The sequence below is a fragment of the Schistocerca gregaria genome, chromosome 7, assembly GCF_023897955.1.
Source record: "Schistocerca gregaria isolate iqSchGreg1 chromosome 7, iqSchGreg1.2, whole genome shotgun sequence".
NCBI classification, from domain to species: domain Eukaryota; kingdom Metazoa; phylum Arthropoda; class Insecta; order Orthoptera; family Acrididae; genus Schistocerca; species Schistocerca gregaria.
In genome coordinates this window covers 245,671,461-245,697,015 of record NC_064926.1, presented here as the reverse complement: position 1 = coordinate 245,697,015, position 25,555 = coordinate 245,671,461, and the positions used below count along the sequence as shown (strand labels likewise).

At 39.8% G+C, this 25,555-nt stretch overlaps 1 protein-coding gene across 1 annotated transcript in view; it reads right to left on the bottom strand.

Annotated features, from left to right (window-relative positions):
- The window catches only part of LOC126281749 (furin-like protease 2), a 710,013-nt gene that overhangs the window by 385,973 nt on the left and 298,485 nt on the right, over window positions 1–25,555 (bottom strand).

The window sequence follows — 25,555 nt, the reverse complement described above, 5'->3', positions numbered from 1 at the left end:
CTCAGAGAACCAACTGGGACTTAAAGACCAGACAGGCAGTAGAGGTGGCACGACAAAGTACGACGTTCAAACGATTAAGTGAAGAGCGAAAACATATGACCTAGCGAAATTGAGATAAAAATACGATTACGTAATGGGAACACCACGAATACACAACTAAAGGAAGAGCCGTGTGTGGCTAGCTTCACAGTGTGACCGTAAGGACTAACATACTCTTGGATGAGCTTCGTCCTGAAGGAGGGCGGGTTCAGCGCTGGAGATGTGATGCTATTCCACATATAACTAGCATTGCCATCTAGTGGCCGTCATCATGTTCCATGAGTACCGTCTGAAACGCATTCTGGTACTACGAGAAAAACACGCTAATCCTGCAGGTCAGCCGAAATGGTAGGAGTTAGCAACTTTTTCACCTCTCACTATGAGAGGTAGGTGCATCAGGCAGCCAGGAAAGCAGGTTAATACGACGCTATCATCCAGTTCGTATCTACGTTTAAAATTATAAACCCTTAGTTTATCGGGAATCAACAGCCAAATCAGAGAGACATATTCATACACACACACACACACACACACACACACACACACACACACACACACACACACCACTTGAAAAATATAAACATGCACGCAGAGGGGTTGCAGGCGCTTCCACAAACACAAAACGAAGCAAAAGGCGATGGTATCCAGCAGCATCAAAACAAAGTGCATGAGGTATAGCCGTATGTATCCAATAGGGTAACTAAGGTATATTCGATGAAGTGGGATACACTAAAATCACATACATATGTCTGGAGGAACATTAGAAATGAATTAGGAAGTAAAAACTAGTAAATAATAATTGTAATTTAATACCGATCAGTAGTATTATTGCTCAACATGACAACTGTTTGCGATCTTGGCAAACAAATATGTTATGGAAAGCTTCAGTGTTACAGTGACCACGGAGAAAAATTTCGAGTTCAGTTCAAATGGCTCTGAGCACTATGGAACTTAACATCTGTGGTCATCAGCCCCCTAGAACTTACAACTACTTCAACCTAACCAAACTAAGGACATCGCACACACCCATGCCCGAGGCAGGATTCGAACCAGCGACCGTAGTAGTCCCACGGTTTCGAGTTAAGTGAAATGTGCTTTGTCTAAATATTTATTACAGTTCAAGAACATTGTACTCTACCTATTTCAACTGCATAGCGGCGTCTGCAGAAACGAGATCTAACAACAAGGAAGACAACGCGTGGTAACATACTTTTAAAGAAAATATATATTACGTTATCTGTAAAAACACAATTAACAGAATGCAATTTGTTATCCACAAGATAACTACTTACTGCAAGCATAAAATATTCTAAGACAAAGAGTTAGAAATACAGTCAAAGTACCGAATATTTTCCGCATTTTGATTTTGACGTCGTACATTAAAGCGAGACAGTTTTCGCGTGAGGTTACCGCCTTCACAATTTCCAGTGTTTCCTTTGTATTTCATTTACTATTTTCAGAATGTAGTACGCATTCCAGGTCTGCGTATGTCTGATTATGAGGCTCGCATTTTCTTTCTATGGTACTAACCTTCGTGGTTTTTATTTTTTACGTTTTAATTACGCTAGAACTTTTATACCACGGTAACTGGCACAACCAGTGTTACAAAATTTCTGATAATTGCTTATATTTGAGTACAGTTACACTTTGAAGTTACGATCAGAGTCTTTTTGTTATTTAATACTGATACACAAGTTTATCCTGATATAATTATTTTTTAATTCTTTCGGTTTTCTGTTAATTTCAAAATACGCAGTTACATTTTTTAACGTTGGTGTGGCAATTATTTAAACTGCTGTTTCGTATGGCTACGTGGATGCCAAATTATGTGCGAAGGTGTGCATCGACTGTTATCTCTATTTCGGTAATGCTAAAGTTGTTGCCGTAGTGTTCACCTGTCACATTTTGTTAGCTAACGTTTTAGTATAAAAATAGGAACTTAAGAAATACATCAATGCAGTAGTTTCTGTTAGGTTTTGTGTTTATTCGAGTGTCATATAGTTTGGACAACGTTCCTACCCTCGGGATGGTTGAAAGAGCGAGTGTATACTTGTATTAGAGATTTCTAAGCACAGTGTCTCAATTTTATAAGGAACAAACACTTATTGTTGTGAACTACTTTATAACTCATTTGTGAGGTGGTTCCAACTGCCTGAAAACGAACAGTAATATTCGAGACTGCCGTCCAGTGAGCAAAAATTACATTACAACTATTTAACATAGGTAATCGGAGGCCTGTAAATGATAAAGTGTCATGGTGACCCCTCCATCGGCAAATTATCCATAAATAGTCCCTGTTTTAGATTTCCTGGAAGGGACTGCCTAGGGGGACGTGACTAAGAAACGGGAATAACCAACGACGAGATGACGTTCTATGCGTCGAAGGGCTATCTGAAGACTGAATGTAACAGGAAACCTAGAATATATGAAACGGAAATACAAAGGGTGAATCTAACTGTACTAAGGGTCAATGGGGTGGAATGGAACCAAAGTAGGAAATTTGTGGTCATACGAACGTAGGGTAGTATTAACTGCAGCAGTAAACAGTATAAAAGGAGTAGAATTCGTTACTAATAGGAAAGTAGGACAGAGAGTGAGCTACTGTGAACAGGTCAGTGATAGCACTGTTCTCATTAGATTCGACAGATAACCAAAACCGACTGCCATAGTTTAGATATACATACCGACGTCGCAAGGAGCAGATGAAGAGAGAGAGAGGAAGTATATGAGGATACTAAACTATAATAATCATGGTGGATTGGAACGCGATTGTAGGGTAAGGAATAGAAGAAAGAGTTGCTGGAGAACATAAGTTTGGCTGTAGGGATATTGCTGTTTGTGTTGATTTGTTTTGTGCTGCTGCATTGCCTTGTCCCTTAGTTTAGCATCTGAGCTCAGTAGATTTTAAGTTAGCTTAAGAGGGGGTAGACTGTATAAGAAAATAACTATGATGAATTGGAAGCAATGCATTGAGAAGCTATAAGAAATTGGTTTGGCCAAAAAAGTAGTGTATAGTGGAGAAAAACTATTTTTGAAAGAGGATGTGAGCATAATACAGAAAGCAGGCTTCGATATGAATTTTTGGGAAATAATGGAGAATGAAGGGAGATCTCCGAGAAGTAAAGAAACTTTTGTTTGCAAAATACTACAGTAAAACAAACCCTGTCCTTTCTTTGTGTTATCCCACTATGTGTTTGTGTACCCTTGTGTATTAGTTTTCTTCCTGTCTCTGTGTACTGTTTCATAGAATTTTTTCTCTTATAATACTAAGCTACATTCACTATGATGAGGAATACTGTTATCCTCAAATATAATTTGCATTAATAAGATGTTATTTACTTCGTAAAGATATTTACACATTATTTATTCTGTTTTGTTCTAATGCTCATCTGTGAAGTTGAGGTTTCAAAAATTATTCTGATCTTTTATGTATGTACTTATGTCATAATTTTTGTAACACTGATGTATTTGTTATTTCGATTCTTTTGTAAAGCCTGTATTACTGCAAATGTTATCTGTACTATTATGTTCTTTAATGATATATTTTATACCTTTGTTATTGTATTCTCATGTTGTTGTTGTTGTTGTTGTCTTCAGTCCTGAGACTGGTTTGATGCAGCTCTCCATGCTACTCTATCCTGTGCAAGCTGCTTCATCTCCCAGTACCTACTGCAACCTACATCCTTCTGAATCTGCTTAGTGTACTCATCTCTCGGTCTCCCTCTACGATTTTTACCCTCCACGCTGCCCTCCAATGCTAAATTTGTGATCCCTTGATGCCTCAAAACATGTCCTACCAACCGATCCCTTCTTGTTGTGCCACAAACTTCTCTTCTCCCCAATCCTATTCAATACCTCCTCATTAGTTACGTGATCTATCCACCTTATCTTCAGTATTCTTCTGTAGCACCACATTTCGAAAGCTTCTATTCTCTTCTTGTCCAAACTAGTTATGGTCCATGTTTCACTTCCATACATGGCTACACTCCAAACAAATACTTTCAGAAACGACTTCCTGATACATAAATCAATATTCGATGTTAACAAATTTCTCTTCTTCAGAAACGCTTTCCTTGCCAATGCCAGTCTACATTTTATATCCTCTCTACTTCGACCATCATCAGTTATTTTACTTCCTAAATAGCAAAACTCCTTTACTACTTTAAGTGTCTCATTTCCTAATCTAATTCATTCAGCATCACCCGATTTAATTGGACTACATTCCATTATCCTCGTTTTGCTTTTGTTGATGTTCATCTTATATCCTCCTCTCAAGACACTGTCCATTCCGTTCAACTGCTCTTCCAAGTCCTTTGCCGTCTCTGACAGAATTACAATGTCATCGGCGAACCTCAAAGTTTTTACTTCGTCTCCATGAATTTTAATACCTACTCCAAATTTTTCTTTTGTTTCCTTTACTGCTTGCTCAATATACAGATTGAATAACATCGGGGAGATGCTACAACCCTGTCTCACTCCTTTCCCAACCACTGCTTCCCTTTCATGCCCCTCGACTCTTATGACTGCCATCTGGTTTCTGTACAAATTATAAATAGCCTTTCGCTCCCTGTATTTTACCCCTGCCACCTTTAGAATTTGAAAAAGAGTATTCCAGTCAACATTGTCAAAAGCTTTCTCTAAGTTATAAAATTGTAATTGACACCAGTTCATCAAATTAAGTAACTTGTAAGTTACATTTCACTGCATACATTTCTGTTGGTCATAGTATACAGACAATATGTGAGATGTAGGGACTGTTAGTGTTTGCACATGTGTTGATAATTCAGCAAGGGACTGGTTAACAGCATTGCTGGTTCTAAGGACAATTCCAAAAACTTTGTACGTGCACAAGTGACCAGTCTCGTATAACTGTTCAAAGGGGGCGTTTCATATGTCGACCCTTAGCCATGGATACCTCACTGGAATCTTCTGATTTTTTCTTGTAGTTTGTGTAATTAATGTAGATTTTTTTTATTGCTAGCTCGTAATTGTAGAGAGAATCTCCTTTGTAGTTGTAGTCTTTCATTGTTGTACAGTACAACAGTGGTGGCATGCATGTAGAGTTGCACCAAGTATTTCGCAGCTGCGCTTGCAGTTGACTAGATATTATTTTCATTGCTATGTTAATGTGTTCTCTTATTTTTGCTCTTCAAATTGTGCTTTTCTGTGTTGTCGTGTGGAATATTGTGACAATTATGGCGTGTGAAAAACTTAATTTTAGGCTCAAAAGTAAACTGAGAAATGACAGTGAGGACGAAAGCAGTGTGTTAGCGCCACCGAATAATGAATTAACTAATGTTCAAAGTAGTAATTTGGTAATTGTACATAGGGAAATGGAGCGGGCTGCAAACAATGGTGTAGACAGTGAAACAAGTAGTGAACAGGGAACAATTATCGATCGATCAGTCGGCAACAGCTCGCCTCAGGATTCCGAAATGTCAGGACACATTCTTGCAAATACTGTAGATTCAGGTTTTGCGTCCTCACAGTTTTCTCAAATAAGTCAAGACACATTTTCCGTTTGTCAAACTGCGAATGTTGCCGGTTCAAATGCATTTCCGAATAGCACTAAGGAACACGTTTCAGACACCAGTGCATTGTTATTACAATTAATGCAACAGATGGGACAAAAGCTTCAAAAGTTAGACGCAATGGAACAAAATCAGAGACAAACACAGCAAAAGCTTCAAAAGTTAGACACAATGGTACAAAATCTTCAAAAGTTAGACGCAATGGAACAAAAGCTTCAAACGTTAGACTCAGTGGAACATACGCTTGAACAAACACGTGAAGATTTAACTACTGAATTACATAAAATCGAATCGAAATATCAAAAGTCTGTAATGACGTAAAAACACAAATTTTTGAGCCTATCCAAAATATTTTTTCGCGGCATGAAAATGCATTACAGAATCACGAAGCAGCCATAAAAGAACTGCAAACTATTGTTCATGAAAATCATGAGGCCTTGCAAGCTAAAATTGACTCAGTTGCATCCACCGATTCAGTTACGCAACTTGCAAAAACTCAAGCAAACTTAAATGACACAGTAGATACTCTGAAAATTGGTTCAGAAAGACACATGGAGGACATTAGTTAATTATCAGAGAAAGTAGTTGAACTTTCGGATCAGCTAAATAATTTATCTACGAAGGTAGATGATAATCTGAATGACACAAAACCGGTAGTCTTTAATGACACAGAAGAGTTCGAACAAATTAGGAAATTCAAACCAAATCAGAATCAAATTAATACGCAACACCAAAGAGAAATCCGGGAAGTACAAGATCAGCTGACACAGGTAATACAAGAATTACGTATTTCAGAGGACACTCTCACTCCAATACGGGAAGAGGGACATAAAAATCGGAACTGCCACAAAATAATAACACAGGGCACTTTGGAGATTATGAAAGAAATTGGCAAAATACACCGAATTTTGAGGTGGAACCGCCGAAACGACGTAACAATGACCGACATGCGACCCGCCGACACGATGATTTTGACTATAAACTGTTCATTACCACACGTAAATTCAAAACATTTAAGAATTCTGGCAACGAAATTCATCCACAAGCGTGGCTTCATCAATTCTCTCATTGTTTTCCTCCCAACTGGTCATTAGAGCACAGATTAGAATTTATGTGTGGCTACTTGGAGAATGAACCAGCTGTAAGAATGCGATCGGTCATTCACGATTGCCGCAGTGAAGGAGAATTTTACCATGCCTTCCTCTCAGCATATTGGTCTCAAGCCACACAAGACCGAGTAAAACATGGCATTATAATGATGAAACATTTCGAACAATCTGAATTCTCCAGTCTTGTGAAATATTTTGAAGACATGTTGCACAAGAATCAGTACCTATCAAACCCATACTGCCCCTCAGAACTCATCCGCATTTCCTTAATCAAATTACCTGAACATTTACTACATATTATTTTGGCAGGACGTTGCAAAGACGACATTGAAGCTTTTCAGGGACTGTTACAAGAATTGGAAATTGACACTGACAATCGTGGGTCGCGAAAACAGGAACACAACAATTACAGGTCACATCCGTCACAATTCCGCGATGAAAGAAATAATAACTGGACACGACTACGCTATTCTTACAACGTAAACCATGACCAAAACAGACACCACCCTTATGACAACCGTTGACAGAATAATAGTTACAGAGAAAGATCGCATTTCCGTAATAATGAATGTGACAGAGACAACCATAGAAACAGACAATATGGGAACCAAAATAATTATTATCAAGGAAGGGAGAATAACTTCAGACGCAACGGTCCACCACGCTGTTACGATTCAGGGAAAAATTCTCCACCACGTGACCGACAAGAAAGAAACTATGGAAACTTCCGACAAAACGACAGACCTGGATTCCATCAGAACTTGCGAGCTTCAAACAGGTCAGGGCCCTCTCGACAAGGTGAATTTGTAGAAGTTACGTCTCCTAATCCCAATAACGGCGCGCGCCAAAAAAGAGACAATGACTCGGACCGCAGGCAGCTGCGTGCGCCGGATGGCTCAGAGAAAAATAACATAAGCTAACCTTAAGCAAAATTCCAATGTTCCTTACCGACGTAACCACATGATAATTGCGTTGAAACTGAAACTCTGCGTACTAGGAAGAGTAAAAGATTGCACCACATTTCACATGTAAAACCGTTTATTGAAATAGAATCAGCTTTTTAACTTTGTCTTTGCCATAAAACATTTCACTTCACATTTCTAGTATGCTTTGTCACACTGAGAAACTGATAACATGCAACAATGTTTTGAAGTTAAACATCCAGTCTAGAACCTAGGGAACATTTTTAAACAGAAATTACGAATGCATTGTTATAGTGAACAGACGACACAGTGTTGTTATTTGTACATTCTTGCTTGTTAGTTGCACGATTACGTAACGACTATAAGGCTTACATACTTAGAACATATACTGCTAATGAGGTTTTAATGCAACACTTTGGTTTAGTTGAAAAGACCTTCTTTATTTGAAGTTCTTTCTGTGAAATTAAAGATGACTTACCGTTTGGTTTCTTTGATAGCTACACGATTATATCACGACGCTACTAATGTGTGACACAATTTACATTGTGCTTTTGCGGTGTATCTGTCTTATATCTGCACAGTTTTTCTGAATTCTTCTGGAAAGGAAAACATGTTTTAGTAGTAACTTTGTGGTATAAATACAATGAGACATCCTTTTCTGTAGCACAACAATACGTTACAGTACAGTACTTACTTTATCACAGCAATAAGCGTAGTAACTACGATATCTATACGCAAAGCATTTCACTTTTGTTTGTCGTGAGGTAAGTACATTGACTTCTGCATAACTTAGCTTTCGGAGGACGATAACTACAACACTTCCACAGAGATTATCTTACAACAAGACGCACAGTTTAGCGCTACAGTACACGTATTTGAGTGATTAAGTTTGTACTTAAACCACTTATTTTTCAACATATTTGAATTACAAAGAAAGTTTTCTGTGATACATTTCATTCCATTGCTGTAATCTGTAACACCTGAGGATACAATTACATTAATCCTCAGGGGGGTACACGCTTACTTTGTGTACCATGTGTTTGGCAAGCACAAGGAGCCCTAGCTAATATGGTATTTACTTATACAACTTTACACATCGGTATCACATTTCTCTAAAACATAAATTACACAACTATCTGGTCAGTTAACTGGGAGAGACAAACATTTATTTTACTTCATCAGTGACAGATGTTTACTTAATTACACCGTTGGATAACGTCACACTTATGAAATTGTATTTGTCTGTACTTTGTGAACTGTTCATATTTTTTCGGAACCATTGTTATACTATGAGGGCTTTGAATGATGTATTTGGTATGGGATCATGATTTTTAAAGTACGTTTGAGGTAGTTGACACTTTTGACATGAGCAGGGAATTTTTTTTAGGTTTTGAAATTATTGGAGGAAGCTACGACGATTTAGATAGTTGACTGAAGTTTTATGATATTATTACGATGATTATGTGTATTATGCTGTTGCGGTATGTTTATGATCAATAAGCTGATGCTATATGAGTTATTTGATTATGCTATTTATCTGTTATGATGGAATATTGAAGAAGTGTCGACGAATAAGGTAAGAAATAATGAGTAGAGGTTAGGGACTCTGGTTTGTGAAAAAGGTTGTTGGAAACCAAGAATCGTACTTTAACAGTTATGAAATGTATGTAAATGCGTGAATGTATTACAATGCCGACGAAAATTTTTTGGACACTGTTATATCAATAGGATTTTGTTTCTACTGATGTGTAACGCAAATTCGTGACCTGTGAATTTTTTTTATATGAGACTGCCACTGTAGCGGAAACTGGTGTCGTAAATATTTCGATAAGACAGTTAAGAGAACACCTGCACGTAATGCGTGGTGGGCACCCAGCTGCGCGACAACCACCTGACAAAAAGAAAGCCATTAGTGTGTGCCTTTCAGAGACACAGGTAAAAAAAAAGAGGGCATTATCCTCGCTATTGACATTCATTCCTTTGTAGAAACATCGCAAATACGACACGCCCAAACTTGAAAACATATGATTACACTGTGGAGCCCTTAATTTATGATATTTACTGAAATGAAATGATGAGAAACATTTCACGTCTATTGTCTTGCTAGTTGGAGGATTGTTTACTGCATTATGAAATGCCTTATGGCTAGCGAATGACGTTTCAGCTTTTGCTTTGATCCCTTCAATTTAAGTTCCTTTCTCATTCATTATGGACTGAACACTAATTGTGGTGCCACTAACAGCCTTTGCATATGACCAGAATTTGTGTTCTTTGAAAGATCACTTGCCAGTATTCTGAATGACGTTTCAAGCTTGCTTTGCCTATTTTGTTGAATATCTAGTTTCTAGCTGCCCTGCAGTATTGGTTAAAGTAAAATTTTATAGATGTACTAATATAAATATTTTATGCCTACAGACCCAGTAAAGAATAACTTCGAAATATACTTCCAAAGAAATGAGGGAGCACAAAAAACATTGCCCTTCACAGGAACTGCATACATAATTTTCTTTTCAAGTACTTGGTAAGTTATTTGATTGAATAAGTAGTGGTGCACCATTTCAATTACATAGACATTAAGATGTGAATATACATTTCCCATATCTGCGTTGTTGTCTTAACTGTACTATTTTTTCTGCTTGTGGGTTTGTCATGTTTAGATATAAGTTATTACATTTATTGCTGCTTGCTTTGCTTACCTGCACCTTTTTTTCATTGCTGTTTGTATTAATTGTTTTGTGCTGCTGCATTGCCTCGCCCCTTAGTTAAAGCATCTGAGCTCAGTAGATTAAAGTTAGCTTAAGAGGGGGTAGCCTATATAAGAGAATGAGTTGCGATGGATTTGAAGACATGCACTGAGAGGTTATATGAGAAAAGTACAGAAAGCAGGTATAGATAAATCTTTTTGGAAATAATGAAGAATGAATGGAAATCTCCGAGAAGTAAATAAAGTTTTGTTTGCAAAATACTGCAGTAAAACAAACCCTGCTCTTTCCTTGTGTTATCCCACTATGTGTTTGTGTACCCTTGTGTATTTATGTTCTTCTGGTCTTTATATGTTTATCTGATAAGACTTATGTTGCAGAATTTTTCTAATACTAAGCTACATTCACTATGATGATGAATACTGTTAACCTCAAATATAATTTGCATTAATAACATGATATTTACTTTGTAAAGATGTTTACACATTATTTATTCTGTTTTGTTCTAATTCTCATGTGTGAAGTTGATGTTTCAAAAGTTATTCTGATCTTTTATGTATGTACTTATGTCGTAATTTTTGTAACACTGATGTATTTGCTATTTCGATTCTTTTGTAAAGCCTGTATTACTAGAAATGTTATCTGTATTGTTATGTTCTTTAATGATATACTTTGTACCTTTGTTACTGTATTCTTATGTTATAAAATTGTAATTGACGCCAGTTCATCACATTAAGTAACTTGTAAGTTACATTTCAATGCATACATTTCTGTTGGTCATAGTATATGGACAATATTTCAGAAGTAGGGACTGATAGTGTTTGCACGTGTGTTAATAATTCAGTAAGGGACTGGATAACAGCATTGCTGGTTGTAAGGACATTTCAAAAACAATTTTTGTGAGTGCACAAGTGGTGGTTATGGACTTGCTATATTATCCGCAAGACTCTTCAATGGTGATTGTGCGCCTGCACAGTCAAACAGATGGCTGCTGGCCATCTCTACAAGGACTACAGTGGGTCTACACCTTTGATGACCCACCAATACCATTATTTCTACAAGGACTGCAGTGGGTCTGCACCTCTGGTGGCCCACCAATACCATAATCTCTACTAGGACTACAGTGGGTCTGCTCTGTGGTGACCTACCTACGAATAGTCTTCAACTTCGACTGACTCTGCTGTGAATTTTCTCTGTTGTGGCCCATTACCTGTCTGCATGTCAAGAGTCAGCACTGTCTTTCCGTTGGAAGGACAACACTACTTCTTCAAGACTGCTTAGATATCCACTACTTCCAAGTGCAATTTCTTTTATTGCTCAGATTTTGAGAAAAACCACTGCAATTTTACTGTGATGAACGATCAGGACTGTCTTCATGGACTGTGAGAAAATTTTAGCGTTTGCCCAACATTGTATCAATAAGTGTGTGCATTTGATTTCTTTGCTATTGTAATCATAATTATGAAAAAAAAATCCAATCTGTATTGGCCACTGCCCAAAACAATTTGTAAATTTTTTTGTGGGGAGCATGGGGGCTATGTAAGTAGGCTGTTTAGGTTCTCTTACTGGTAATGCCACGCAGCACTCTGTATGAAAAATCACTAGCTGTGCTGTGTGCAATCTGTGGCTGGTTTGCATTGTTGTCTGCCATTGTAGTGTTGGGCAGCGGCAGCTGGATGGTAACTGCGCGTAGCGTTGCACACTTGGAGGTGAGCAGCCAGCAGTGGTGGACGTGGGGAAAGAGATGGCGGAGTTTTGAAATTTGTAAGAATTGGTGTCATGAAGTGATATATATATATATATATATATATATATATATATATATATATATATATAATGACTAATATGGTAAATACATTGTTTGTTCTCTATTAAAATCTTTCATTTGCTAACTATACCTATCAGTAGTTAGTGCCTTCCGTAGTTTGAATCTATTATTTAGCTGGCAGTAGTGGCGCTCGCTGTATTGCAGTAGCTTGAGTAACGAAGATTTTTGTGAGGTAAGTGATTTGTGAAACGTATAGGTTAATGTTAGTCAGGCCCATTCTTTCGTAGGGATTTTTGAAAGTCAGATTGCGTTGCGCTAAAAATATAGTGTGTCAGTTTAAGCACAGTCGTGTATAAATTGTTCTAAGGGGACGCTTCATATAGACCAGTCTTGTATAAATTTTTCAAGGGGGACGTTTCAATACCGACGTCGCAAGGAGCAGATGAAGAGAGAAAGAGAAAGTATATGAGGATACTGAAAGGGTAAAAAGAAGGGACCCTAAACTATAATAATCATGGTGGATTGGAACGCGATTGTAGGGAAAGGAATGGAAGAAAGAGTTGCTGTAGAACATAAGTTTGGCTGTAGGGATAAGAGAGGAGAAAAATCGCTCTCGTTCTACAATAAATTTCAGATAATAATACAAAACACTATATTCCAAATCACAAGATGAATAAAAGTCCCGGAGACAATGGAATACTTTAGCTACACAACATCATGATAAAACAGAGGCTTGGCATTGGTTGGTAACGTGTATCCAAGTGCAAGCATACTGCATCATCTCAGTTTAGTAAGATTAGTAGACTGAAAATTAAGAGTATCGAAGGAAAGTGTCAGTGGAGAAAAAAGAAGAGTACTGAAGTACTGAGAAATAACAATACCTATTTGAGAATAACTAAGACTGTAGATTTTCAAATAACTTCAGGGAATTCAGCCAGGTAACACTTTCAGCGAGCACCGATATTTCGGCGGGAGAACACCACGCCATTTTCAAGGCAAACTGCAATGGACAGGCAACGTACATGCAAATTTAAAACATCGGTTCTCGGAATGATGCAGGGAAGATAACACACATACTGAACACTAGTGCCACCAAAGATGACCAAGTCGGAGCTATCGATACTGAGACTACGAACTCGGAGGTGAGGTAGCATTGACTCTGTCCTTCTGCTTTTGACAAGGGAGAGAGCCGGATTCCAAACATAATTTAAGAAAAAAACCGTCTCTGTTAAGGAGGTTGCTCGCTAATTTAATCTCAACTGCCTTCTTAATAAGACTGTCCCAAAAGCTGGACGTGCATGCCAATATCTCGGTGTTATTGTATAACTTGGGGTGACCAGTATCCAAATGTTCGGCAATAGCAGATCTACTTGGCTGCTGTAATAGTGTGTGTCGTTTGTGCTCAGTACATCGGTCCTCCACGGTCATGATAGTTTGACTAATATATGCTACGCCGCAGTACAAGTAATGCGATATACACCCGCCTTACGCAGACCAACGTCATCTTTAATAGAACTCAAAAGCGCTCTAATTTTAGGGGGAGCTCGGAAAACACATTTTACATCGTATTTCCGTAAAATGCGACCGACCTTGTTGGAAGTGTTTCCTACGTAAGGCAAAAAGGCAGTAGACTTAGTTGTCGACTCAGAATTATAATCAATCACTCGATTTACAGTTGGTCCATAGCATAACGTTCGTTCAATCTGTCTAGCACTATAACCATTTTGACGAATGTAAGTCCAAGATTTGACAGTTCAACTGGCAAAGTCTCAGCGTCAGAAACGACACGTGCCCTGTGTACCAACGTACGAAGTACCCCTATACGCTGAGCCGGATGGTGACAACTATTAGCCTGTAAGTACAAGTCGGTGTGAGTACGTTTCCTGTAGACTGCATGTCCCAATGATCCATCATCCTTCCTCCTAATCAACACGTAAAGAAAGAGAAGGCAACCTTCCTCTTCCACCACCATCGTAATACGAATGTTCGGGTTGATCGAGTTCATATGTTCTAGAAGGGCATTCAAGTTCTCCCTACCATGAGGCCAAACAACAAAGGTATCGTCAACATATCTGAAGATACAGGCGGGTTTCAAAGGCTCCGACTTCAATGCGGCTTTCTTGAAGTTACGTTTCATCAAAATGGTTATAGCGATAGACAGATTGAACGTGCGTTGCGCTATTGACCAGCTGTACATCGGGTGATTGACGATAATTCTGAGTCGAAATCTAAGTCTACTGCCTTTTTGCCTTACGTAGGAAAAACTTCCAACAAGGTCTGTCGTATTTTACGGAAATACGATGTTAAATGTGTTTTCCGACCTCCATCTAAAATTAGAGCGCGTTTGAGTTCTATTAAGGATGATGTTGGTATGCGTAAGGCGGGTGTATATCGCATTCCTTGTAGCTATGGCATGGCATAAATTGGTCAAACTATCATGACCGTGGAGGATCGATGTACTGAGAATAAACGGCACACACGATTACAGCAGCCTAGTAGATCTGCTATTGCCGAACATTGTTTGGATACCGTTCGCCCCATGTTATATAATAACACCGAGATATTGGCATGTACGTCTAGCTATTGGGACAGTGTTATAAGGAGGCAGTTGAGATTTAATTAGCGAGAAACGTCCTTAAAAGGGATGGAGGTTTTTCTTTAAACTCTGTTAGGAATCTGGCTCTCTCCCTTAACAGATAACAGAGGGACAGAGTCAATGCTACCTCACCTGCGAGTTCGTAGTCTCAGTATCGATAGCTCTAACTTTGGTCATCTTTGGTGGCACTGGCGTTCAATGTGTGTTATCATTCCTGCATCATTCCGAGAACCGATGTTTTAAATTTGCATGTATGTAGCCTGTCCGTTGCAGTTTGCCTTGAAAATGGCGTGGTGTTCTCCCTCGGAAGTATCGGTGGTCGCTGAAATACGCCACGAGAAACTCAGGCCTCACAAGGATGTAGATACTGTTCTAAGGAATACCAGAGTAATTAGTTAGTTGAAAAGCGTCATCTCTAATAAAAAAGGGAAATCACCAATGTTGGACTGACAAACATAGGTACAAGGAAGGCTATTGCGAAGAAATCTTGAGCAACAGATGAGATACTTCGATTGACCTACGAAAGAAAGAAGTACGAAAGTGTTAAGGAAAAGACTGGAATATGGCGATTGACCTACCAAAGAAAGAAGTACGAAAGTGTTAAGGAAAAGACTGGAATATGGCAATGTAAGTAATTTAGGAATGAGTAGCAACTGCTGGCAGTCAAAGTGAAAAGGTTTGAGGAGATGAAATCGAAAAACAAATAGGCGTCGGAGGGATTGACTCAGCGTACAGAAAAACCGAACCAACTTCTGGTGAAATTAAAGGCAAAGGTGGTAACATTAAGTGTGCAATACGCATTCGACCGTTAAATTTAGAAGAGATAGTGGATAGGTCTAATGTGTACGCTGAAGGTCTCTGTGAGGCAGAGGACTCGTCTGATAACGTCATACAAGAATGAGCTAGAGTGTATATGCATGACGTAGGAGATCCGGTAATAAAGTCGTATTTTAATAATTCGAGAAAGACTTGAGATCCAGAAGAAAGGATTGATATCATTCTATCTGAAATTCTAAATCAGTTGAGGGATATGGCAACTAAACGACTATTCATGTTGGTGTGTCGAATCTGAGAATAGCGACGTACCATCCGGCTTTCGGGAAAATATCATCCACAAAATTTCGGTGATACCAAGGACAGGTAATTGCGAAAACTATTGCACGGTCTGCTTAACAGGTCATGGAAGCAAGCTGCTGAGAAGAACAATATAAGGAACAGTGAGAAATAAAATTGTGGATCAGGTAATGGCAATCATTTTGCCATTAGGAAAGGTTGGCTTGATAATGGAAAAAGGACTATAGAAATAATCATGACAAATTCATAGGATTCGTCGACTTTCAAAAGGCATTGGAGAATGCAAGATATTAGAAATCCTGAGAAATAACGAGAACTTGTTGTGGGCAAAGATTAGTAATATAAGATATGTAGAGTCAAGATTGAACAATAAGATTGGAAGATCAAGGAGGAAGACAGATGATGTCTTTCGGCTCTACAGTTCAGTCGATGCATCGAAGAGGCAATGACAGAAATAAAACAATGTTTCAAGACTGGAATCTGGGTGGAAGGGTACCAGTGACAACATTCACTGATGACGCTGCTATGTTCAGTGAGTGCAAAGAAGATTTACTGTCTTCCTTGAATGGAATGAACAGCGTAATGAGCACAGAACATGGATTGAAGGCAGCGAGAGGAAGAGGAAGGTAATGAGATGCAGCAGAAAGAAGAATAGCGAGAAACTTAACATCAGAATATGTGATCATGGAGTAGACTACGTTAACAAGGTCTGCTACCTTGGTAGACACATCAGCCTTGACGGAAGTAGCAAGGAGGGCATACAAAATAGACTAGCGCCGAAAAACAAGGCATTTGTGACCTAGAGACGTTTAGTACCTTACCTGGAGGAAGAAATTTCTGATAATGTTCGTTTGGAGCTCAGATTTATCTGGCAGTGAGTCATGGACATGGAAAAACCAGAACAGAAGTGAATGGGAGAGTTAATGGTTAGGTGGACTTATCAGCTGAAGAATGATGAAGTTCTCTCCTCAATGGACGAAGAAGCAAATATATGGAAAACAGTGACGAAAGGTAGAGATGACATCACATCTGTTACGACATCATAGAATAACCAGAGGGAGCCGCAGAGTGTAAAAGTTGTACTGAAAGATAAAGATTTGAATACATCTAACAAATAACTGAGAAGGTAAGGTGCAAGTGTTACACTGAGATGAAGAGGATAGCGCACGGGAAGAAGTCAGGACGCGTCAAACCAGGCAGAAGAATGAATCATGTTTAATACGTACATTAAAGCTTTCGACTCATTGTCATCAAATTATAGGATAAAACTGTTACAAATAAGAAATAACTAATGCAACAAAATACAGTGCTGAACTTGTGTCCAAAAAGCTACTTTTAGAACGATTTAGATCTTTAATGTTAATAATGGTAAGCAAACGACAATGTTTATTGACCACAGAGGGAATGACGTAGTTAAAATACAGTGCCATTGCCTTCAATCATTAGAGATACAATGTTTAAGGTTCTAGCGACTGAGGCTGAGACGAAATTGGGAACGCATTTGCATAAAAATTTATTTACAGCCTAAATATTCCAAAAATTAAGCAATATATGTATGCCTACATGTTTGCATATTATTCGGATTACACACTGTTAAGTCATAAATTGCAGAACACAAGTGAACATAATATGACAGTGAGAGAGAGAGAGAGAGAGAGAGAGAGAGAGAGAGAGAGACAGAGAAGGACGATAGTGGAAAGTGTTTGTGATAATGCGGAAAAAGTCATAGAAATCTGCACGTTTTAAACAGCACTATAACTACAAGGATCAAGTGACCTGCAGTCGTGACGGGAGAAATCGGTAATAGTGACCAGAGAATTACGAGTTCTGGGTCTGAGTTTGGTCATAAATCGTGACAAATCGAGCTGCGCCACGAAAATAGTCTTCTATATATCAGACGCCCTGCGGTGGTAATTGCCTTTACCCACGCATAGTGAAATGGAAGTAATAAACGGATTCTGGCTGAATGCCAAAAGCTGTTAGCTATCAAAAGAAAGAAAGGGTCATGGCAAAATTCTTGACAAGCATTAAGCAATGTTCATAATGGTTAGATGTAATAGTCTTGTTAGTAAAAGTTTAAACATGTCGACCAATGTTACCAGACAATGTGTGGAAACAGCATAAAATTGCCATTGCGAAATGAGAGCTCCACAACTTCGTCAAGTAATTTTTGATGTTTGCGACAAAGCGATACGGCCATCAAACATTTGAAGAAAGAAATGAATCTTAATGGTGTCACGGATACCATCGGTGAAGAATTGCTACAATTGTCGTTCTGTGTAAGATTTTAAAACTTCAATATTTTGAACCTTATATTACTATGTACCATTGTCCGATCGTCTCAAAATCCGAACATAATATAAAAATGGATGTATGTTTATTTGTGTGTGTGTGTGTGTGTGTGTGTGTGTGTGTGTGTGTGTGTGCGTGTGTGTGTTCCACGCCATTGGACGGATTCCAGCCAACTTGGTACTAAAATCCCTTACTGTCAGGCAATAATCGTTATGGGGGTAAGAATCGTCTGTCATACTTCAGAAGATATGACGTTATAAACAAAGAAATGCGTGAGAAAGTGCCGCATCTTGCATGACGATTAAATTTCGTAATACTTTGGTACTAACTCACTTCGCAGACAGTTTCCACATATGATTCATCCACATAGTTCAAGAAATGAGTGGAAACATGCCGCATCATGTAAGATGGATTAATACTATAGGAGTATAGAGGAGTAAACTTCACGAAATTCTTGACACCTGGTTGCGCTTTGACGGCTTTCAACTGTGAACCGCAAACGCCTATAGGCGGAAACATTCACCGTCTATACAGGGTGGCCCACTGATCGTTACCGGGCAAAATATCTCACGATATAAGCGTCAAACGAAAAAACTACAATGATCGAAACTTGTCTAGCTTCAGGGGGGAATCCAGATGGCGCAATGGTTGTTCGGCTATATGGCGCTGCCATAGGTCAAACGGATGTCAACGGCATTTTTAAAAATAGGAACCCCCATTTTCATTACATATTCGTGTAGTACGCAAAGAAATATGAATGTTTTAGTTGGAACACTTTTTTCGCTTTGTGATAGATGGCGCTATAATAGTCGCAAACATGTTCCAATGTGACAGATGTACCTTTGTGAACCTATCATTTCTGAGAATGAGAGCTCCACAACTTCGTCAAGTAATTTTTGATGTTTGCGACAAAGCGATACGGCCATCAAACATTTGAAGAAAGAAATGAATCTCAATGGTGTCACGGATACCATCGGTGAAGATTTGCTACAATCGTCGTTCTGTGTAAGATTACCTGTAAATACCACATTAATGACATAAAAGTTCAAAATGATGTACGTCAACCTCAATACATTTGGCAATATGGGTAACGACATTCCTCTCAACAGCGAGGAGTTCGCCTTCCGTTATGTTCGCACATGCATTGCCAATGCTCTGACGCATGTTGTCAAGAGTTGTCGGTGGATCACGATAGCAAATATCCTTCAATTTTCGCCACGGAATGAAATCCGGGGCCGTCAGATCCGGTGAACGTTCGGGAAATGGTATAGTCCTTCGACGATCAATCCTACTGTTATGAAATATCCTATTCCTTACCGCTTCAACCGTACGCGAGCTATGTGCCGGACATCCATTGTGTTGGAAATACATCGCTATTCTGTCATGCAGTGAAACATCTTGTAGTAACATCGGTAGAACGTTACGTTGGAAATCAACATACATACGATTTAGATTGCCATCGATAAAATGGGGGCCCTTTATCCTTCCTCCCATAATGCCGCACCATACATCAACCCGCCAGGGGTCACTGATGTTCCACTTGTCGCAGCCATCGTGGATTTTTCCGTTGCCCAGTAGTGCATATTTTGTTGGTTTACGTTACTGCTGTTGGTGAATGACGCTTCGTCGCTAAATAGAACGCGTTCAAAAATTGTGTCATCGTACCCGTAATTTTTCTTGTGTCCAGTGATAGAACTGTACACGACGTTCAAAGTCGTCGTCATGCGATTCCAGGTACTTAGAAATAAGGTACGGGTGCAATCGATGTTGATGTAGCATTCTCAACATCAACGTTTTTTAGATTCCCGATTCTCGCGCCAATTGTCTATTACTGATGTGTTGATTAGCCGTGACAGAAGCTAAAACACCTACATGGGCATCATCATTTGTTGCAGGTCGTGGTTGACGTTTCACATGTGGCTGAACATGTTTCCTTATATAACGTAACTATCCGGCGAAAGGTCCGGACACTTGGATGATGTCGTCCAGGATACCGAGCAGCATAAATAGCACACGCCCGTTGGGCATTTTGGTCACAATGGCCATACATCAACACGATATCGACCTTTTCCGCAATTGCTAAACGGTTCATTTTAAGACGAGTAATGTATCACGAAGCAAATACCGTCCGCACGGGCAGAATGTTACGTGATACCACGTGTTTATACGTTTGTGACTATTACAGCGCCATCTATCACAAAGCGAAGAAAGTGGTCCAACTAAAACATTCATATTTCTTTATGTACTACACGAATATGTAATAAAAATGGGGTTCCATTAAAAAAAACGCTGTTGATATCCGTTTGACCTGTGGCAGCGCCATCTAGCGGGCCAACCATAGCGCCGTCTGGTTTCCCCCTTCGGGCTAGACGAGTTTCGTTCATTGTAGCTTTTTCGTTTGATGCTTATTTCGTGAGATGTTTGGCCCGGTCACTATCAATGGACCACTCTGTAGATCTAGGCAGAGAGATTCCAAGAAGGAGGTTTATAAAACCTTGCTGTAGACACGCGAAGCAGCTGCGCTCAGCATATACAAACTGTACATGATATCAGACTACAAACACAGTGGAATTTTAGTTTCCTTTTTTCAAATAAAATTGACAAACTGAATATCTGGGCAGTGCTGGGTTTGTCAGATAGTTAAACTATATATAAATATGGGACGTGCGAGGGGCCGGTTAGAAACGTTATGCACTCGGTCAGTTGAACAGTAGCGATTTTGTGGCACTCCCCTGTAGTACAGGGAAACACTGCTAGTGCCACAAGGCTGTGCTGGCAGTTCATGCTCGAATAGGCCACCTTCCACTACAAGCAGTTGTCATCAGTATGATAAGGGACCGTCCATGTTTGGTGTGGCCTAAGGTACACACTGATAAGCCAAAACATGATGTCCACTTCCCTTCTCCAGGTTGGAGGCCGCATGGCGGCGTTGCGAGAACGTGACGTGGCATAACAGGAATCACTGTAGCTACTTGATGGGCCGCATATGAAAAAAATTACTGATGCACGTTTCTTAGAAAGAGTAACAGTACAGATCATTCTACTTCGTTTGTTGACTATTTGGGCGTTACACACTTCCGAACAATGTTTAAATTCTACCAATTAACAATCAAATGTAACCCATTTTCACAGTGATGTCTGACATTGCCGTACCGATGCTGCTTTTACGACGTAGTATATCAGTTGCAACATTCGATGGTAGCCATTTTAACTGCTCAAACAGTAATATGTTCCGCCAATGGAAGATACTGTGTAACAATGACAATACTGTGTCGCCCACTGGTTTCACTACCACCTTTGCGTGGGTGATCCATATAACTGCAACAGTACTCTACCAATCGACTTAATACTTCCTGACTCATAATCCATCTCATTAACTACACTACTGGCCATTACAATTACTACACTATGAAGCTGACGTGCTACTGACTCGAAATTTAACCGACAGGAAGAACGTTATGTGATATGCAAATTATTACCTTTTCAGTGCTGACACCTACAACGTGCTGACATGAAGCAAGCTTCCAACCGATTTCCCATACACAAACAGCAGTTGACCGGCGTTGCCTGGTGATACGTTGTTGTCATGCCTCGTGTAAGGAGGAGAAATGCGTACCATCACGTTTCCGACTTTGATAAAGATCGGATTGTAGCTTATCGCGATTGCGGTTAATCGTATCGAGACATTGCTGCTCGCGTTGGTCGAGATCCAATGACTGTTAGCAGAATATGGAATCAGTGGGTTCAGGAGTGTAATACGGAACGCCGTGCAGGATCCCATCGGCCTCGTATCACTAGCAGTCGAGATGACAGGCATCTTATCCGCATGGCTGTAACGGATCGTGCAGCCACGTCTCGATCCCTGAGTCAACAGATGGGCACGTTTGCAAGACAACAACCATCTGCACGAACAGTTCGGCGACGTTTGCAGCAGCATGGACTATGAGCTTGGAGAGAATGGCTGCGGTTACCCTTGACGCTGCATCACAGACAGGAGCGCTTGCGATGGTATACTCTAGGACGAACCTGCGTATACGAATGGTAAAGCGTCATTTTTTCGGATGAATCCAGGTTCTGTTTACAGCATCATGATGGTCTCATCCGTGTTTGGCCACATCGTGGTGAACGCACATGCGACGCGCGTATTCGGCAGCGCCATACTGGCGTATCACCCAGCGTGATGGTATGGGGTGCCAGTGGTTACACTTCTCGGTCACCTTTAGTTCGCATTGACGGCACTTTCAATAGTGTACGTTGCATTTCAGATGTGTTACGACCCGTGACTCTACCCTTCACTTGATCCCTGCGAAACCCTACATTTCAGCAGGATAATGCACGTTGCAAGTCTTGTACGGGCCTTTCTGGATACAGAAAATGTTCGACTGCTGTCCTGGCCAGCACATTCTCCAAATCTCTCACCATCCGAAAACGTCTGGTCAATGGTGGCCGAGCAACTGGCTCATCACAAAATACCAGGCACTACTCTTGCTGTGGTATCGTGTTGAAGCTGCATGGGCAGCTGTACCTCCACACGCAATGCAAGCTCTGTTTGACTCAAAGCCCAAGCCTATCAAGGTCGTTTTTACGGCCAGAGCTGGTTGTTTTAGGTACTGATTTCTCAGGACCTATGCCCCAAATTGCGTGAAAATGTAATCACATGTCACTTCTAGTATAATATATTTGTCCAGTGAATACCCGTTTATCATCTGCATTTTTTCTAGGTGTAGCAATTTTAACGGCCAGTAGTGTACTATTCAAATAATTCTTGTTGTCGCACATCTACAAGTGAATCTTGCCAGCGATAGCCCTTAACTCACATAGTGGGACGTAACCGATAGCTTTTGCGCAACGTCGAATGTAGTAGCAAGACGGTGCATATCCCGAAAAGAGCCATCACCACCTCCTAAAGTTGCAGAGATGAAGCTCTGCTAAGTGAGAATCCACTACTGGTGCAAGGATTGGCATCTGACCGTCAGTGTCATGGAGGTTTAAAAAACAGGGTTATGTTTGTACTCGGTGTGAGATTAAGCTACGAAGAACAGTTTTCAAAAGTTCGAAGTTAGTTCTCAACTTTAATTGTGGACGTACAAAATATGAGACGTTAGTACAAACCGTGTTGGCTCGGCATTCGTTAGAGTTCGTTTCAAAATGAATCAAATTATGGCACATTCTTCTCAGTTTCAATAAATGCTTCCAACAAAGCAATGCTCAATGTTTTCTGGCCAATAAAATATTTTTCTTAGGTAAAATGCTTCCAATAAGGGTAATATTCATCCTTTTCCTGTGCTGATAAATTATTTTTCTGAGGTGTCTCGGATGAAGGAAAAATGACAAAATATCTGTGACGATAGTAATACAACAGCAGTTATTATTTTCGGAAACTTTATTTTGGACGAACACAGTTTTGAAATATTTATTATATCAAGTTTCGGTACAGACAATACAGCAGTGACCGTTGGAAAACACCTTTTTCAAAATTTTAAGTGTTTAAGTAGTAATATAATTTATTTATGCTTACTGTAACTATCATGTTATCGATAACTGGGCCACAAAAAGTGTGCCTACTGATTAAATTCGACGTCGAGGGTGCAGTATTGAATGTCTACGAGTCGCATCTTTTAGTAATGAGAAGAAAAGTGTATGTTTTAAGGCAAGATGAGGACTGCTGATAATATGGACTGCAACACTGTGATAATACCGACAACACTGCATTTGTATTTTCAATTAATTATTTATCCTATTTTTTGCTGGAGTAAAGGTATTTGATCAGTTCTAGTTTCATAGCTCAAATGGTTCAAATGGCTCTGCGCACTATGGGACTCAACTGCTGTGGTCATTAGTCCCGTAGAACTTAGAACTACTTAAACCTAACTAACCTAAGGACATCACACACATCCATGCCCGAGGCAGGATTCGAACCTGCGACCGTAGCAGTCGCACGTTTCCGGACTGCGCGCCTAGAACCGCGAGACCACCGCGACCGGCGGTTTCATAGCTATTTCATATTGTGGTCAGTTCTATTGACAGAAAAACACTGGTATTGAAACGTTTTACTGAACGTAGCAAACAGGCGTAAATCAACACACTATTCGTCAGATCCCCCCCCCCCACCACGAACCATGGACCTTGTAGTTGGTGATAGGTGCAAACACAGCGGAGGGGTATCTGTTGAGAGGCCAGACCAACGTGTGGTTCCTGAACAGGGCAGCAGCCTTTTCAGTAGTTGCAGGGGCAACCGTCTGGATGATTGACTGATCTGGCCTTGTAAAAATAACCAAAACGGCCTTGCTGTGCTGGAACTGCGAATGGCTGAAAGCAAGTTGAAAATACAGCCGTAATTTTTCCAGAAGGCATGCAGCTTTACTGTATGGTTTAATGATGATGGCGTCCTCTTGGGTTAAATATTCCGGAGGTAAAATAGTCCCACATTTGGATCTCTGGGCGGGCACTACTCAAGAGGACGTCGAAATCAGGAGAAAGAAAACTGGAGTTCTACGGATCGGAGCGTGGAATGTCAGATCCCTTAATCGGGCAGATAGGTTGGGAACTCTGAAAAGGGAAATGGATAGATTAAAGTTAGATGTAGTGGGAATTAGCGAAGTTCGGTGGCAGGAGGAACAAGACTTTGGGTCAGGTGGATACAGGGTTATAAATACACAATCAAATAGGGGTAATGCAGGAATAGAATTAATAATGAATAAAATAATAGGAATACGGGTAAGCTACTACAAACATCATAGTGAACGCATTATTGTGTCCAAGATAGACACGAAGCCCACGCCTACTACAGTACTACAAGTTTATATGCCAACTAGCGCTGCAGATGATGATGAAATTGATGAAATGTGTGATGAGATAAAAGAAATTATTCAGGTAGTGAAGGGAGATGAAAATTTAATAGTCATGGGTGACTGGAATCCTACAGTAGGAAAAGGGAGAGAAGGGAATATAGTAGGTGAATATGGATTGGGGCTAAGAAATGAAAGAGGAAGCCGCCTGGTAGAATTTTGCACAGAGCATAACTTAATCATAGCAAACACTTGGTTCAAGAATCATGAAAGAAGGCTGTAAACAAGGAAGAAACCAGGAGATACTGACAGGTTTCAGATAGATTATATAATGGTAAGACAGAGATTTAGGTACCAGGTTTTAACTGTAAGACATTTCCAGGGGCAGATGTGGACTCTGACCACAATCTATTGGTTATGAATTCTAGATTAAAACTGAAGAAACGGCAAAAAGAAGGGAACTTAAGGAGATGGGACCTGGATAAACTGAAAGAACCAGAGGTTGCACAGGGTTTCAGGGAGAGCATAAGGGAACAACTGACAGGAATGGGGGTACGAAATACAGTAGAAGAGAAATGGGTAGCTTTGAGGGATGAAATAGTGAAGGCAGCGAACTATCAAATAGGTAAAAAGACGAGGGCTGGTAGAAACCCTTGAGTAACAGAAGAAATATTGAATTTAATTGATGAAAGGAGAAAATTGAAAAAATGCAGTAAATGAAGCAGGCAGAAAG